The following is a 17501-nucleotide window of genomic DNA, read 5'->3' as shown; positions in this document are numbered from 1 at the left end:
TGGCCCTTCTAACTTTGTCCTGCACAGCCCCATAACATTTAGGACACAGCTCCTGAGAAACTGACAGCATGCATGAGAATGAAGAACAGAAAAAGTAGAATCTGGAAGACTTCCACCCACTACCTTTCTGTGACTGTGCTGCAGTTCCATTAGCCACTGTTACTCCTGTATTATCCAAACGTTGGTTTAGTGGAGGACTTGTTAGTGTTAGGTCAGAGGTTGGACTCGATTATCTTGAGGTCTCCTCCAACCCTAGACAATTCTGTGTGATTCTGTGTCCCCTGTACCTCCCAATACTGCTGTCTTGTCAGAGACAGCACAATCACATGAAGGCTGAACTGTCTGCCTGCGGACAGGAACATCTGACAGAACAGAGCATCAGTGTGGTGGGAGCTTGAGAAACTACAGGATTTTGTCTAAAGAAACCTCTAGACATTTACAAGGAGAAGAGCCCAGTCCTGAACGAGAGGGAGAGTAACGCCACATATCAGAGCAGACTGGGACACTGCTGAGTACACAGGACATGGAGGGCCTGGGCACCACAAGGGATGCCATATGAGCAGAGGTGCTTCCTCACGAGGAACCAGACCAGCTTCCTACAGAGCTGCCTCATGAGGAGCACGGCCACCAAAAAGATCTGAGTTATCATGCCCATATCAGATCCGGTATGACATCACAAGGACAAGTGTCTACAACTAACCAGTGAAGAGGTACAGGTCTGGGATTCTCTAGGCCATCCTGGTTTGGAGAGGAGCAAGGGCTATGGCAAGGCTCAAAGTCCCAGCAGGACCCAGGTCTTTGTGCCCATGGCTATGGCTGTTGTCTCTGCTACTGACGCCTATGAGGAGACAGCTGATTGTTAAAGCACCAGGGCCTCATTGCCTCCTCGCCCCCACCCATGAACCAGGCAGGGGTTGTACCATTCTCCTGCACTTGGCCATGCACATCCCCATCTCCTACTGCCCCACAAAGAGCCCTGAGCAACCTGTCAAGGGAAAGGATCCCCCTTAAAATGGGATGGATGTCAAGTCCTGGCCCTTGAGCTTGGTGACACACATCCACTTTTCCTACACATCAGTGTCACCTTCACATTGCCTTTGTCTCCTTGTCCTCACTGCCTCCAGGGTTCTGCTCTAACGAGCTCCAAGGGAGGCTGTGTCAGTGCTGGCCCTCAGGGGGACACTGCAGGAAACTTGCCTCTGACTTGGACTTCTGGAGAGATGTCTTCAACTGTCTCTGAGTGCCTGAGGTTCGTGGGCTCATCAGCAAAGCCCCCAGAGGGGTGATTGCAGTGCCTTGGGCTGGTGCTGTGCTGCTGAGCTGGGCTGGGCTCGTGAGCCCAAGGGGAGCTCGTTGCAAGAGGGCCCTGGTGCAGAGAGAGAGCTGTGCCTAGGAGCAGCTCCTCTGCACAGCACAGCAGGAAAGAGACACAGAAGCACAGACATAGAGAGAAGAAAAGGAGAGAGGGGCTGAAGGCAGTTGGCAGTGGGAGGATGCTGAGAGCTGCCTGCAGGAGAAACCTGCACAGCCCTTGACAAGGTAAGTGTCTGGCTGCAGGGCCATGCAGCTGAAGGTCCTGGAAGGGTCTCCTCCTGCTGGGTGTTGTTTCTGGGAGGGCAGTGGGCAATGCAGTAGGCTTTGAGAGTCCTGCTGGGCTGCAGTTCCAGGTGAGGAAGTCTGGCAGAAGCCACTTGGAGTGCACTAAGGCAGGTGCCCCTGGTCAGCCCAGAAAACCGTGCCCTGGCTGGCCATGCCAGGCTCGCTGTCAGCTGCCCCGTAGCTCCTGCAGCCATGGAGGTGCCCCTTGGCAGGGCCCTGTTGGTGGCAGGGCCCTGCAGGGCAGCGCTGAGCACAGCCACGTGGGATGGGGTCTGTGAGCATGGGCAGGGGGAAAGAAGAGGTGGGCGTAGAGCAGCAGCTCCCGGCAGGGACAGCTGCAGGCAGCACAGAGGGGCAGGTGGCCAGAAGGAGCTGTTGGCAGAAACGCCATGGCAGGGGGGATTCGGGCACCTTGCGGCCATGCCCTGCGGTGCAGATGCCTTCCCCTGGAGCTGCCCCTCCCTGGCCTCCTCTCCCCCTGCAGCCCATGGGCTGTGGGGGCAGATGGGGGTAGAAGAGGAGGTAGAGCTCAGACAGGGATGCTTCCAAGCTCTGTCTGTGTGAGAACTTACACCTCGGTGAGGTTTCTGTCCAGCTGCACTTGGACTGGGGATTCTCTGCTCTCAGTTGGTCTCCAGTTTCTTCTCAAGGAAACCTCCAGAGCTGGGTGGTTCTGTGGCTCAAAGACAGAAATACAGGGAGATTAGAACATGACTTGTGGGCAGTGGCCTGTGTAACTTGCATTCAGATGAGTTGTTTGAAATAACACTGAAAAGCTCATTGATCTGACCAGTGACATGAACTTGAGCTTCCCCCATGTTCCTGTTTCCTTCCTGCTGTAAAGCAGAGAAGGACTCCTCTGCAGCTACAGCAGCCCTGCTCCCAGTGCCACTCTCAGCCAGCACCAACATGCAGCTCAAGCAAGAGAGATGCAGAAAGGTTCTCACTGAAAAAAGAGGCTCTGTTTGGGGGTCCTCTATGACCAAACAATAGGTTTTCCTCAGAGACAAAAGTGTTTAAAACATTTTTCTGCATTTTCCTCTTTAACAGAAAACTGTGTTCAATGTCAGAGAATGCCCAACATCAGCTCTGTGAGTGAGTTCCTCCTGCTGGCATTCGCAGACACGCAAGAGCTGCAGCTCCTGCACTTTGCGCTCTTCCTGGGCATCTACCTGGCTGCCCTCCTGGGCAACGGCCTCATCCTCAGCGCCGTAGCCTGTGACCACCACCTCCACACACCCATGTACTTCTTCCTCCTCAACCTCGCCCTCCTCGACGTGGGCTGCATCTCCACCACTCTGCCCAAAGCCATGGCCAATTTGCTCTGGGACACCAGGGCCATCTCCTATCAAGGATGTGCTGCTCAAGTCTTCTTTTTATTCTTCTTGGTTGGCTCAGAGTATTATCTCCTCACCGTCATGGCCTATGACCGCTATATTGCCATCTGCAAGCCCCTGCACTACGGGAGCCTCCTGAGCAGCAGATCTTGTGCCCAGATGGCAGCAGCTGCCTGGGGCAGTGGCTTTCTCGATGCTGTCCTGCACACGGCCAACACATTTTCCCTGCCCCTCTGCTATGGCACTGTTGTGGACCAGTTCTTCTGTGAAATCCCCCACATCCTCAAGCTCTTCTGCTCAGATGCCTACCTCAGGGAAGTTGGGACACTTGTGTTTAGTGTTTCTTTAGCATTTGGTTGTTTTGTTTTCATTGTGGTGTCCTATGTGCAGATCTTCAGGGCAGTGCTGAGGATGCCCTCTGAGCAGGGCCGGCACAAAGCCTTTTCCACGTGCCTCCCTCACCTGGCCGTTGTCTCTCTGTTTGTCAGCACTAGCATATTTGCCTACCTGAAACCCCCCTCCATTTCCTCGCCATCCTTGGACCTGGTGGTCGCACTTCTGTACTCGGTGGTGCCTCCAGCATTGAACCCCCCTCATCTACAGTATGAGGAATCAGGACCTCAAGGAAGCCTTGTGGAAATTGATGTTTAGATGTGTTGCAGGAGAATAAGTGCTCAGTCTGCTTCTGCAGATGAGTCCTAATGTTACTTGTAATAGGAACGGCCTATAGTCTATTTCTTTTTGTTTGTGTGCTTGTCTGCAATTTTGTTACTTGATTTCCTTAGTTATAGTTTGGTTAACGTTACCCACTAAAATTATATATTCATCCCAATTCCACTTAAGTATGTATTTTTCAAGTCTAGCTCAGCGACTATAAAAAAAGAGCCTGTCTGCCTGTGAACTTAAGGAAGGAGCCTGCACTGCCGCCTTATTCTGACATCCTTCCTCTGAGACCTGGTCTGGCTCTGCAGGGGCAGTGCCTGTGCTCACGGGTGCAGAGGAAAAGAGTCCCATCCCAGCAGCACGGCCAGGGAGCACCAGCGCTTGGGACATGCAGAGCTGCTCTCTGCCACTGCTGCCCTCTCCTGCTGAGCCCTGCTGGTGGGGTCAGGCCCGGCTGCTCCTCTCACTTGGTGCCAGTGCTGCTGTGGGGCTGTGCTGGGACTGCAGGCAGGGACAGGCAGTGGGCATGGCAGTGGCACAGCTGGCCTCCACTGCAGCACTTCCCTCCTAAGAGGGGATCTCCTCCAAGGTGGACTGACCAGAGCTCAAGAGCTCAGTCTGCTGTGAGCAGGCAGAGGAGAGCTCAGCAGCCCCAGGGCACACAAAAGCCCCAGCAAAGGAGCCTGGCGAGTGATTCCTTGCAGCCCTGGGACAATGGCAGTGACCCCATGAGCTGGGTCTGCCTCCCAGCCTGCCCAGCATGGCCCTGCAGAGTGCCCCCGTGCCCCAGGCACCACAGCCACCTCACTCTGCAGACCAGCATCACCAACTGGGGCTGGGGCTGCAACGATGCTTCAAATGAGTGTCTTCTAGGCCAGCTTCAGACTTCTGGACTTGAGTGTGATCTTCACTGTGCACAAGGAGCTGAGAGACCGCCAACAGGCATGGGGCTGGAACATTGCCTGCAAGGTCCCTCCTGCCCTAGCACCTCACAGGACTGGCACGGAACTGGCTCCTGAGTGTCAGAGAGGATGGGAGCCCAGCAGGTGTGCCATGGGCTTGGAGGATCACAACCAGATCACTTCCACCTGGGCAGACCCTGGCCCAAAAAGGGGGTGTTTTATAGGTGTGGTATTATAAGCTCAGTGGTGCGTCAGAAACACTAAGTCCAGCAGGAAGTGAATGGCTGTTAAATGGCCTGTGAGGTGACTGCTTTCTGAAGTAGCTGACAGGTCACCCTTGACTCCTGGCTGGGATCTGTGCCTTTAGGCTCACATCTGCCAGTGTCCATGGCAGGCCAGCAGAAGGCACTTGCTGTGCATGTAGTTTCTGAGATCGGCTCTTTCTAAGTACCTGGTAGGCCCCATAGAGGAAGAGGTCTTGGGTAGGGGTTGTCATGTCAGAGGTGTCAGCTTTTGCCTGAAGTCATCCTTTAGCACTGCTTTCAGTTTTCTACACAGAGAGGGCCGCTGCCTCCAAGATGCTTGGGGCAAATTGAACCATGCATGAGGGTTTGGAAAAAGATAGCCTGCGTGCACAGAAGCCATTCCATATCTAAAAGTTGGAGGCAGGAAACAAAATTTTGGGGTGGTACAAGAGCTGCAGGACACATTGTTCAGGGTTCACCTATAGCTTTGGTTTATTTTCCATCCTGACTTAGGTGCCATGTCAGTCTCAAGACAGGAGTACCCAACAGATATGAGACAGATACTCTGAGATCATGAAAACCATCAAAAAGCTGCCCCTATGAAGATATCTGATATGGGAAGTCAGGAGAAGCCTGGCCAGGAGAGATGTGAGATTTCGGGGAGGGAAGAGGAGTTTGGCCAGCAGAAATTAATGATTTCTGTGAGTTTAGAACATTCAGGCAATGTTGATTCTGCTGTAACTGTGACTTAAAAGAGTCATGTAAAGCCCTTCCCCTATTTTAACTAGTGACATTAATCCCCAAACGTAAATGCTACTCCACACCCTGACAGGAATCCACTACTCTTAAGCCTGATCTCAAAGTATACCTTGAAGCCAAAACACAGCCTATAGCCGCTTCCCTTTTTCTTTAGTCTCTTGCTCACCCTGATCTGACCAGCTTGTGGGCCAAAAGAAGGAGATGGTGGGAATCCTCCGATGAGCTCAGCTCTGCCTCAGGATCTCCTGCCCCAGCAGAAGGAATGTGACTGTTGCAGTGACTGTGAGGTAACTTCTGTCTCTGCACTTGATAGGGCAGCAGCAGGAGTGTGTCACAGAAAGGGACTGTGAGGTCACTTGGGTCTCTCTGTAGGTTGCAGGTCAGCCTTGACTTCTCCTTGGGATCTGCATTTTTGGGCTGACAGCTGGTAGTGGCCCTGCTAGGCCAGCACAAGGCACCTGCTTGGCATACTGACTGTGGGATCCCCTCTGCCTCCAGAGCCAGGAGGACCCAGACAGAAAGAAGGCCCCCAGATGGGTTGTCCTGTCCCTTCTGCTTGAGTCCATGAGTGGGCAGCAGCAGGCACAAGGCTTGGCTGTGTCTAGCCAAGAAGCTGCAAGGCCAGCAGCAGGTCCCTGGCTTGGAAGCTGCTGCTGAGGTGACTTGTGTCTGCTTGGCTGAGAGACTGCAAGGAACATATTGGGCTGGGATGCCTACCTCAGGAGTGGTTTCCACCCTGATGGAGCTTCCTTTAGTAGTAGGAAAGAGCAGGAGAAAAAAAAAAAAAAATGACACAAAATGTTCCAGGAAGGCTGGCACTGGTCACAAGGAGGAAGAAATGTCCCTCAAGGTGTCATGCAATGGTTCTATACCTCATCCTCTGATCAGACCCTGGCTTTGTGTTTCAAGGAACAGCTGGTGAGGGCTCACCAGACATGGGTGAAAGCAAGGCATGAGAGCAAGATGGTGAAGTGAGATGGGTGTCTGCAGACTTCAAGAAAATAGGGTGATGTGTGGGACAGGATAAGAAAGCCTGCCGAGGAGAAGGCAGAGGGTGCTGGCAAGAATGGAAGGCACCAACAGCCCTGAAGTTTTTGTCCCCTCAGCTAGAGCTTAGGAGGAGATATGTTATATTCATTGTGATGGGGCCTCATAGATTCCTTTCAACCCTGTGCAGCACCTTAGAGGTGTCACACCACTGTTCTTCTCATGGCATCCTACTGCCCACCACAGCCCACAGACCCCAGCAAGAACCTTGAGCCAGACGTGGGGGAGCAGGATCTCCCCTTCCAGTGGCTGCGGTCAGGCCTTGGCTCTTCTGTTTCACTAAAACCAAGACATTTCTCAGTGCAGTGCTTTGCCTGTCTGCAATCATGGACTCCAGTTATCCACCTTAACGAGTCCCTGGGGAGGCTTTGTTAGTAACAGCCCTCAGTGGGGCCCATTAATATTCCAAGTCACTTCAACTTTTCCTTCTGACTTTACTTGCTCAAGCAGTTGCATCATTCCCCTCTCAGTACCTGAGCTTCATAGACTCAGCACCAAAATACACCATGGAACTCATTAAAATGCAGAAACTCCTAACATCTCCTCCATAGTTTTCTTCAAGGCTTCACGCCTTGCAGAGCTAATTACAGAGCTTGCATGATGTAGTCAAAGAAGATTTCAAAAAACCTAATAAAAAATCTTTTGTATTTTCAAAGGCTGAATTTTGCTGTATTTCAGTTTTGAACATCATTCTCCTATTGCTATTCATTCAGGGTGACTTCTTTGGAGACCTCCATAGGGAGGAAGAGGAGAGTCTGGAGGTCTGACACCTCCACTGCCAGCAGTGGTCTTTGTCCCTGTAACTGCAGCCCAGCCCTGCACATGAAAGCCTTTCTAAGACAAGTCAGGGGTTCCTTGGGAAAAAATTAAAGTAATAAATAAAATAAAATAAAATAAAATAAAATAAAATAAAATAAAATAAAATAAAATAAAATAAAATAAAATAAAATAAAATAAAATAAATAAAATAAAATAAAATAAAATAAATAAAATTTGATATGATCACTGGGATCTGAGAAATTTTAAATGAATCTTAGTAGACAACTGGACATCCATGGACTATCTTGGGTCATCTGAGGGAAACTGAGGGTGATAAAATAAATCATAGAATCATAGAATCATAGAATATCCTGAGTTGGAAGGGACCCTTAAGGATCATCAAGTCCAACTCTTGACACCGCACAGGTCTACCCAAAAGTTCAGACCATGTGCCTAAGTGCACAGTCCAATCTCTTCTTAAATTCAGACAGGCTCGGTGCAGTGACCACTTCCCTGGGGAGCCTGTTCCAGTGTGCAACCACCCTCTCTGTGAAGAACCCCCTCCTGACGTCCAGCCTAAATTTCCCCTGCCTCAGCTTAACCCCGTTCCCGCGGGTCCTGTCACTAGTGTTAATGGAGAAAAGGTTTCCTGCCTCTCGACACCCCTTACAAGGAAGTTGTAGACTGTGATGAGGTCTCCCCTCAGCCTCCTCTTCTCCAGGCTGAACAGGCCCAGTGACCTCAGCCGTTCTTCGTACGTCTTCCCCTCCAGGCCTTTCACCATCTTCGTAGCCCTCCTCTGGACACTCTCCAACAGTTTCATGTCCTTTTTATACTGTGGTGCCCAGAACTGCACACAGTACTCAAGGTGAGGCTGCACCAGCGCAGAGTAGAGCGGGACAATCACCTCCCTTGACCTACTAGCGATGCCGTGCTTGATGCACCCCAGGACACGGTTGGCCCTCCTGGCTGCCAGGGCACACTGCTGGCTCATATTCAACTTGCTGTCTACCACGACCCCCAGATCCCTCTCTTCTAGGCTGCTCTCCAACGTCTCATCGCCCAGTCTGTACGTGCAGCCAGGGTTTCCCCGTCCCAGGTGCAGGACCCGGCACTTGCTCTTATTGAACTTCATGCAGTTGGTGATCGCCCAGCTCTCCAACCTATCCAGATCCCTCTGCAAGGCCTAATAAAGAAAATATATCATTATTGGATGTAGCTGTACCCATGAGCTTGGCCTCTTTTGGGAAATTGTCCCCTTCCAGACACAGAAAACTAAATAGAGTAATGTGAAAAGACCTGCCCAGTCAATAGAGTAGGGCAACGTCCTACTTCCTGTGCTATAGATGCAGAAGGCAAAAAGAATTGCATTGTGCCTGACACTACTCTGGGACGTGTCACCCAGGTCAGGCAACTTTACCTTAGTGCTGACAAGTCCATCACATATGCACGCTCCCAAGCTCTGCATCTACATCTTAGCTCTCCAGTCGATGATTGAAGCTCATGGATGGCAATCAGGGAGTCTCGGTTAGCGTGACGCTGCCTCAGGTACGCCACCATGGTAGCCATTGGCACCTGCTGTTCTTCAGCCCTCAGCAAACCCCCAACAGAAGGAGTCTGTGGAAAGCCAAGCAAGGTAGACAACAGTTTCATGTCCTTTGTTTCCAAGGCAGCTCTGGTTGATGGTTGATATAAAGAAGGCGGACATGTGGGGGTGTGGCCATCGGGGTTGGCAAGCCCCATGGTTGATGATACCATCAGACTCTTAAGGATGAGGCCATCAGGAATGTAAAAGAGTTTAGAGGGAACTTAGAAGGGTGAGGACCTGTAACCCCGGTAATGCAACTTTACCTCGGTAATGACAAGTCCATCACTAAACCATGCTACCAAGCCCTAAATTGACATCATGTCAGATGTTCATGTGTGCAGGCAGACAGTTCAGCCTTTGTGTGATTGTGCCCTCTCTGACAAGACAGCAGCATCAGGAGCTGCAGGAAAGTATGGATAATGCAGGACAAACCAGTTGAATGGAATTGCAGTACAGAGTCACAGAAGGGTAGGCGATGGAAGGCTGCCAGGTTCCACCTTTTCTGTGCTTCCTTCTCATGCATGCTCTCAGTTTCTCTGGAGCTGTGTCCTAAATGTTATGGGGCTGTACAGGGACGAATATAGAAGGGCCAAAGCCCAGCTGGAGCTCAATCCGTCCGTTACTGTGAAAGACAGTGGATTTGAAAGTCAGGTTGTTTTGAAAGGAAAGAAACTCCTACCCAGAGAAGAAAAGAGGAAGAAGGAGATGAGGCAGGCTATTCTGATGTTAGGCCATTGTGGGAACAGGAGAGCAAAGAGGAAGGGATCCTAAGAGCATCAGTAACCACACGATCCCTATCCCAGGGTGAGCTATGAGATGTGTGAAAAGATTTCAGACTTCGTCCAGGGAGCACATTGTCACTTGGCTGCTCCAGTGCTGGGAGAACGGGGCCAGTAGCCTGGACTTAGAGGGCAGGGAAGCCAAGCAGCTGGGATCCCCCTGTAGAGAAGGGATGATTGACAGAGGAATTGGAAAAGTAGCACATAGCATCACCCTCTGAAGGTGACACTTGTCAAGCATCAAGGAAAGGTTTCCTTTCAAGGAAGATCTTCTATGTCAACCAGGCAAGTGGACCGCCACAGAGAGGCGTATCTGGTACCTGAGGGAAAGCACTGAGTCTGGCTGGGGTAGAGTTAACTTTCCTCTCAGTGGCCCAAACAGTGTTGTGCTTGGCACTTTTTTCTAGAACAGCCCTGATATCATCCCACTGTTTGGTCTGTTGCTGAGCAATACTGGCACATCAAGTCTACCTCCAAATCCCCCAGAGCCAGTAGGGTGCAGATAGGCAGGAAGTGGGAAGGGGACATCACCAGGACAGCTGACCTAAACCAACCACAGGGATATTCCATACCATATGAGGTGACACTCAGCAACAAAAGGTGGGAAAGGGGAGGGAGAAAGGGGGCCCTCATTATGAAGACATCTATCCTTCCGTACAGCCACTATGTGTATGCAGGCCCTGCTTCCCAGAACATTACTGAGCATCACTCAGTGATGGGAAGTAGAGAATAATTATTATTTTTTAATTAAATGACCCTTTTCTTACAGAATCACAGAAATGTTGAGGTTGGAATGGACATGCAGACATCATCTAATCCAAACCCCTGCTCAAACAGGGCAGCCTGTTCCAGTGTGAGAAACCTCTCTGGGTGAGAAAACCTCTCTGGGCAGTCTATTCCAGTGCTCTGTCACCCAGACAGTGAAGTTCTTCCTCATTTGGTGATGCAACCTCCTGTGGTTAAATTTGTACCCATTACCCCTTGTCCTATCACTGGCCACCACTAAGAAGAGTTTGGCACCATTCTCTTTACGTTGTCCCCTCAGGTATTTGTAGAGGTTGATAAGATCCCTTCTCAATCTCCTCTTCTCTGGGCTAAACAGGCCCAGCGTGCTTAGTCTTTCCTCAGAGGACAGATGCTCAAATCCCTTAATCACCTTCCTGGCTCTGTGCTGGACCCTCTCTAGACATTCTATGCCCCTCCTGTACTGGGGAGCCCCGAACTGCACACACTATTCCAGGTGTGGCCTCACCAGATCTGCATAAAGGGGGAGGATCACCTCTCTCAACCTGCTGTCCACACTCCTCTTGATTCAGGCTAGGATCCCATTGGATGGGATTGAGATGCTCCAATCCCTTAATCACCTTCCTTTGGCCCTTCTAATTTAGATCTGCACAGCCCCATAAAATTCAGCACAAAGCTCCAGACAAACTAAGAGCATGCATGAGAAGGAAGCACAGAAGAGGTAGAACCTGGCAGCCTTCCATCCCCTACCCTTCTGTGACTCTGTGCTGCAATGCTATTCAGCTGGTTACTCCTGCATTATCCAAACTTTCCTACAGCTCCCGATGCTGCGATCTTGTCAGAGACAGGACAATCACATGAAGGTGGAACTGTTTGCCTGCAGACAATAGCTGTTAACAGAATGGAGCATCAATGTGGGTGAACAATGAAAAAATACAGAATTTTGCCTACAGAAACCTCTTGGCATTTACAAGGAGAAGAGCTTAGTCCTGCACCGGAGAAAGAGGAACCCCACACATCAGGGCAGACTGGGACCCTGCTAAGTGAGCAGTGGCCAGGAGGAGGAGGGCCTGGGCACCACAAGGGATGCCATACGAGCAGTGGTGCCTGCTCACCAGGAACCAGGGCAGCTTCCTACAGAGCTGCCTTACGAGGAGCATGGCCACCAAGAAGATTTGAGTTATCAGACTCAGCTGAGATCTATAAGAGACCACCAACAGAAGGGACTGCAGCCAGCAGGGAAAGAGTTGCATCTATGAGAGTCCTTAGGAAAGGCTGCTGTGGAAAGGATTAAGGGCTGTGACAAGACTAAGAGTGCCAGCAGGACCCAGGTCTTTGTGCCCATGGCTAGGTTGTCTACCACTGAGGCCTGTGAGGAGACAGCTGATCGTTAAAGTACCAGGGCCTCATTGCCTCCTCGCCCTCAACCATGAAGCAGGCAGGGGTCGTACCATTCTCCTGCACTTGGCCATGCACATCCCCATCTCCTACTGCCCCACAAAGAGTCCTGAGCAACTGGTCAAGGGAAAGGATCTCCCTTCCCAAGTGCTTGAGGTCAAGGTCTGGCCCTGGAGCTTGGTGACACACATCCAGTTTTCCTACACATCAGTGTCACTTTCACATTGCCTTTGTCTCCTTGTCCTCACTGCCTCCAGGGTTCTGCTCTAACGAGCTCCAAGGGAGGCTGTGTCAGTGCTGGCCCTCAGGGGGACACTGCAGGAAACTTGCCTGGGACTTGGACTTCTGGAGAGATGTCTTCAATTGTCTCTGAGTGCCTGAGGTTCATGGGCTCATCAGCAAAGCCCCCAGAGGGGTGATTGCAGTGCCTTGGGCTGGTGCTGTGCTGCTGAGCTGGGCCGGGCTCGTGGGACAGAGAGAGCTCATGGCAAGAGGGCCCTGGTGCAGAGAGAGAGCTGTGGCCAGGAGCAGCTCCTCTGCACAGCGCAGCAGGGCTGGGGGCTCTGACCGCAGGCACACAGGCAGAAAGGGATTCCAGGCAGCCTGGTGGGTGTGGGCAGAGGAGAGCTCAGAGCGGGAGAAACCTTCACACCTCTGCCCACGGTAAGTCTCTGGCTGCAGGACAGTGCAGGGCAGGTTCCTGGAAGCAGCTCCTGGATTCGGGATGTCTCTGCCTGTCCAGGAGCTGCCAGGATGCCTCTTGTGGCTTGTGCGGTGTGGAGGAGAAGGTGCTGCAGGGCAGCCTTGGACAGAGGAAGGGCAAGGCAGGGTCTGCCTGCAAAGAGAAGAGAGGGTCTGCCTGGCTGGGTTTGCACAGGTGATGGAGCTTCCTGTTGCGTTTAAACGAGACATGAACACGTCAGTGATGAACCTGAGAGTATCCCTTCCCTTCTCTCTGATTACAGGGTGCACCAGGGCTTTTCTGAGCTGTTCTTTAGGACCTGAAGACAGGGAGATGTCCCCAGAGCTGTCCCCATCCCCAGGAGGTTTCTGCAGGGCAGAGCTGGGCACACAGCAGGTGGGATGGGGGCTGTGAGCATGAATGGGAGGAGCCGTGGGGACAGAGAAAGAGCTGCTGGCAGGACAGCTGCAGGCAGCAGGGACATGGGCAGGCAGTGAGAGGGAGCTGCTCCCTCCCTGCCATCCCCTGCAGTGCAGGCGCCTTCCTTGCAGCAGCCCCTGGTCTCCTCTCTTCCCCTCACAGCTTCTGTCACAGCATGTATAACCTGGGGGGCTGAGAATATGGGGTGTCTGAACCCTAAATCTCTGTGTCAGTAGACACATTTGCTGCAGACCCCCTCTACCTTCCTCCGTGGAAGAAGGCACAGAATCACAGAATCATAAAATATCCTGAGTTGGAAGGGACCCACAGGGATCATCAAGTCCAACTCCTGGCTCCATACAGGTCTTACCCCAGACTTCTACCATATGACCGGGAGCATATTCCAAACTTACACTCCAGAGCTCTTGTCCCTCTGCTGTCTGTGCAGGGCAGATGGCACAGGGCTGTGAGGACAGGCTCTACCTCATCGACACCACAGCCTCTGCACTGGGTTGGGTCCGCCCTGCCTGCCCATGCCTGCTTCTCTCCCTTGCCCAGGGTGCCAGCTGGTGGTACCTGATTCTGACAGGGAGTGCTGTGCACGAAGGGTGAAGCAGGAGGAGATGCTTCCTGTTTTCTCCAGCCAGACACGCATGATCCACCTGCTGGTTTTGTCTCCTGGGTATTGAACAGGGAAGATGCACACAGAGTCACACAGCCAAACACCCCTCACTCAGCAGAGGGAGCCACTGCCCAGGAACCTTCCCTCTTGGAACCTCAAATGGAGAAGAGCAGGCTCATTGGGAGCTTCTGGGCAGAGGAGGCTGCAGTGTACAGGACACTCAGCAAGCAGAAAGCAGGGCTCCAGACAGGGAGAGACACAAAGATCCTCTTAGAAAGAGGGAATGTAAGATTTTAATTGGGGATTAACTGATTTTTGCTCACAGTCATTACTCATAACACACCGTCTCACTCTCTATATATGTTTTGTTTCTCATTTCGCAGTCTCCTTGACCAAACTAAGCAAATGTCCAACATCAGCTCACTGAGCGAGTTCCTCCTGCTGCCATTCGCAGACACGCGCGAGCTGCAGCTCCTGCACTTCACGCTCTTCTGGGCATCTACCTGGCTGCCCTCCTGGGCAATGGCCTCATCCTCAGCGCCGTAGCCTGTGACCACCGCCTCCACACCCCCATGTACTTCTTCCTCCTCAACCTCGCCCTCCTGGACCTGGGCTGCATCTCCACCACTCTGCCCAAAGCAATGGCCAATGTCCTCTGGGACAACAGGGCCATCTCCTATCAAGGATGTGCTGCACAGGTCTTTCTGTTTGTTTTCTTGATTGGGTCAGAATTTTATATTCTCACCATCATGGCCTACGACCGCTACGTTGCCATCTGCAAGCCCCTGCACTACGGGAGCCTCCTGGACAGCAGAGCTTGTGCCAGATGGCAGCAGCTGCCTGGGGCAGTGGCTTTCTCAATGCTGTCCTGCACACGGCCACTACATTTTCCCTGCCCCTCTGTCGAGGCAATGCTGTGGACCAGTTCTTCTGTGAAATCCTCCACATCCTCAAGCTCTCTTGCTCAGACTCAGACTATTTCAGGGAAGTTGGGCTCATTGCCTTTAGCTTCTTTTTAGGTGTTGGTTGTTTTGTTTTCATTGTGCTGTCCTATGTGCAGATCTTCAGGACTGTGTTGATGATGCCCTCTGAGCAGGGCAAGCACAAGGCCTTTTCCACGTGCCTCCCTCACTGGCCGTGGTCTCCCTGTCTATCAGTACTGCCACATTTGCCCACCTGAAGCCCCCTCCATCTACTCCGCACACGTGGACGTGGTGGTGACAGTTCTTTACTCGGTGATACCCCAGCAGTGAACCCACTCATCTACAGCATGAGGAACCAGGAACTCAAGCATGCACTGAAGAAGCTATTCCAGTTGTCTTCCAGAAGCAGTTAGCTACAGCTCTTCTGTTACAATGGGAAAAAGTCACCAAAAAAAAAAAATGCCATAGAATCATAGAATATTCTGAATCATAGAATCATGGAATATCCTGAGTTGGAAGGGACTCATAAGGATCATCAAGTCCAGGTCTACCCAAAAATTCAGACCATATGACTAAGGGCACAGTCCAAATGCTTATTAAACTCTGACAGGCTTGGTGCAGTGACTACGTCCCTGGGGAGCTTGTTCCAGTGTGCGACCACCCTATAAGTGAAGAACTTCTTCCTGATGTCCACCCTAAACTTCCCCTGCCTCAGCTTGATGCCATTCCCTTGGGTTCCATCACTGTTGATTACGGATAATAGATCGGCTCCTGCCCCTCTGCTCCTCCTCATGAGGAAGTTGTAGACTGCAATGAGGTCCCCCCTCAGCCTCCTCTTCTCCAGGCTGAACAGGCCCAGTGCCCTCAGCCGCTCCTCATACGTCTTCCCCTCTAGGCCCTTCACCATCTTCATCGCCCTCCCCTGGACACTCTCCAACAGTTTAATGTCCTTCTTGTACTGTGGTGCCCAGAACTACACACAGTACTCAAGGTGAGGTCACACCAGGGCAGAGTAGAGCAGTACAATCTCCTCCCTCGACCGACTAGCAATGCCGTGCTTGATGCACCCAGGATATGATTGGTCCTCCTGGCTGCCAGGGCACACTGCTGGCTCATATTCAACTTGCTTTCAACCACAACCCGTAGATCCCTCTCTGTGGGGATGTTCTCCAGCATCTCATTGCCCAGTCTGTATGTATAGCCAGGGTTGCCCCATCCCAGGTGCAGGACCCAGCACTTGTCTTTGTTAAACTTCATGTGGTTGGTGATTGCCCAGCTCTCCAATCAGTCCAGGTCTCTCTGCAAGGCCTTTCTACAATCAGCAGAATCTGCAATTTCTCCAAGTCTGGTGTCGTCGGCAAATTTGCTCAGAACACCTTCTAGTCTGTCGTGGTTTAACCCGACCGGCAGCTAAACACCACGCAGCCGTTCGCTCACCCTCCCCCCTCCCTCTCTGGGACAGGGGAGAGAAATGGAAAGTGAAGCCCGTGAGTTGAGATAAAGACAGTTTAATAAGACAGGAAAAAAAAAAATAACAAAATAATAATAACAATAATAATAATGATGATACAATGGTGATAATACGAAAGTAATAATAGTATGTACAAACAAGTGATGCACAATGCTATTGCTCACCACCCACTGACCGATGCCCAGCCTAACCCCGAGCAGTCGGCGCCCTCCCCCGGCTAGCCACCCTATATATTGTTTAGCATGACGTCAGATGGTATGGAATACCCCTTTGGCTAGTTTGGGTCAGCTGTCCTGGGTCTGTCCCCCCAGCTCTTACTGCACCCCCAGCCTGCCCGTTGGCAGGACAGAGCAAAGGCTGAGATGTCCTTGGCTTAGTATAAGCACTGCTCTGCAACAATTAAAGCATCGGGGTGTTATCAGCACTCTTCTCATTCTAAGCCAAAACACAGCATTCCACCAGCTACTAGGAAGAAAATTAATTCTGTGCTAACTGAAACCAGGACATCTATCCACCCTAATTCCATACCATTTATGTCATGCTCAGGTTACACTCTTTTCCATACATTCTAATTAGTCACCTATAGTAATCATGGTAGTGATAACATACAGTATAATATACTATTTAACATGGTGCATTCAGTTCATGGGCTATTCTCACCCAGTATTAAATCTCCTTGAGGTACACACCGGACCTCTCCGTTCTTTTGCATCACCCACCAAGTATATCCAGGTCCCTGAGCGAAAACAATTCCACGAATAGGTTTGCCTTTTCCTGAGGCAGGAGTAGCCCAGACTGTTTTACCCAGCATATTTTTTACATGCACTACAGGAACTTTATCCCCATCTACAGTACGTAACAGGTTTGATTGGGCAGGTCCAGCTCGGTTGGTAGATCCCCTAGTATTGACTAACCAGGTGGCCTTTGCCAAATGCGTATCCCAGTTTTTGAACGTCCCAGCGCCCATTGCTTTCAAGGTAGTCTTTAACAAGCCATTGTATCGTTCAACTTTCCCGGAGGCTGGTGCATGATAGGGGATGTGATACACCCATTCAATACCATGTTCTTTGGCCCAAGTGTCTATAAGGTTGTTTCGGAAGTGAGTCCCATTGTCTGATTCTATTCTTTCTGGGGTACCATGTCGCCATAGGACTTGCTTTTCAAGGCCCAGGATAGTGTTCCGGGCGGTGGCATGAGGCACAGGATATGTTTCCAGCCATCCGGTGGTTGCTTCCACCATTGTAAGTACGTGGCGCTTGCCATTGCGAGTTTGAGGGAGTGTGATGTAATCAATCTGCCAGGCCTCTCCATATTTATATTTCAGCCATCGTCCTCCATACCAAAGAGGCTTTGACCGTTTGGCTTGCTTGATTGCAGCACATGTTTCACAGTCATGAATAACCTGTGCTATAGCGTCCATGGTCAAGTCCACCGCTCGATCACGAGCCCATTTGTATGTTGCATCTCTACCTTGATGGCCTGAGGTGTCATGGGCCCATGGGCTATAAATATTCACCTTTATGCTGCCAATCCAGGTCCACCTGAGCTACTTCAATCTTAGCA

At 51.3% G+C, this 17501-nt stretch overlaps 1 pseudogene; it reads left to right on the top strand.

The window, feature by feature from the left end:
• The first annotated feature begins 2672 nt into the window (after positions 1 to 2672).
• On the top strand, positions 2673 to 3606 carry LOC116501353 (annotated as a pseudogene).
• Positions 3607 to 17501: the final 13895 nt, after the last annotated feature.

The sequence above is a fragment of the Aythya fuligula genome, chromosome W, assembly GCF_009819795.1.
Source record: "Aythya fuligula isolate bAytFul2 chromosome W, bAytFul2.pri, whole genome shotgun sequence".
Lineage (NCBI taxonomy): Eukaryota > Metazoa > Chordata > Aves > Anseriformes > Anatidae > Aythya > Aythya fuligula.
The sequence above is the reverse complement of the archived record's forward strand: the minus strand, read 5'-3'. Positions and strand labels throughout refer to the sequence as shown.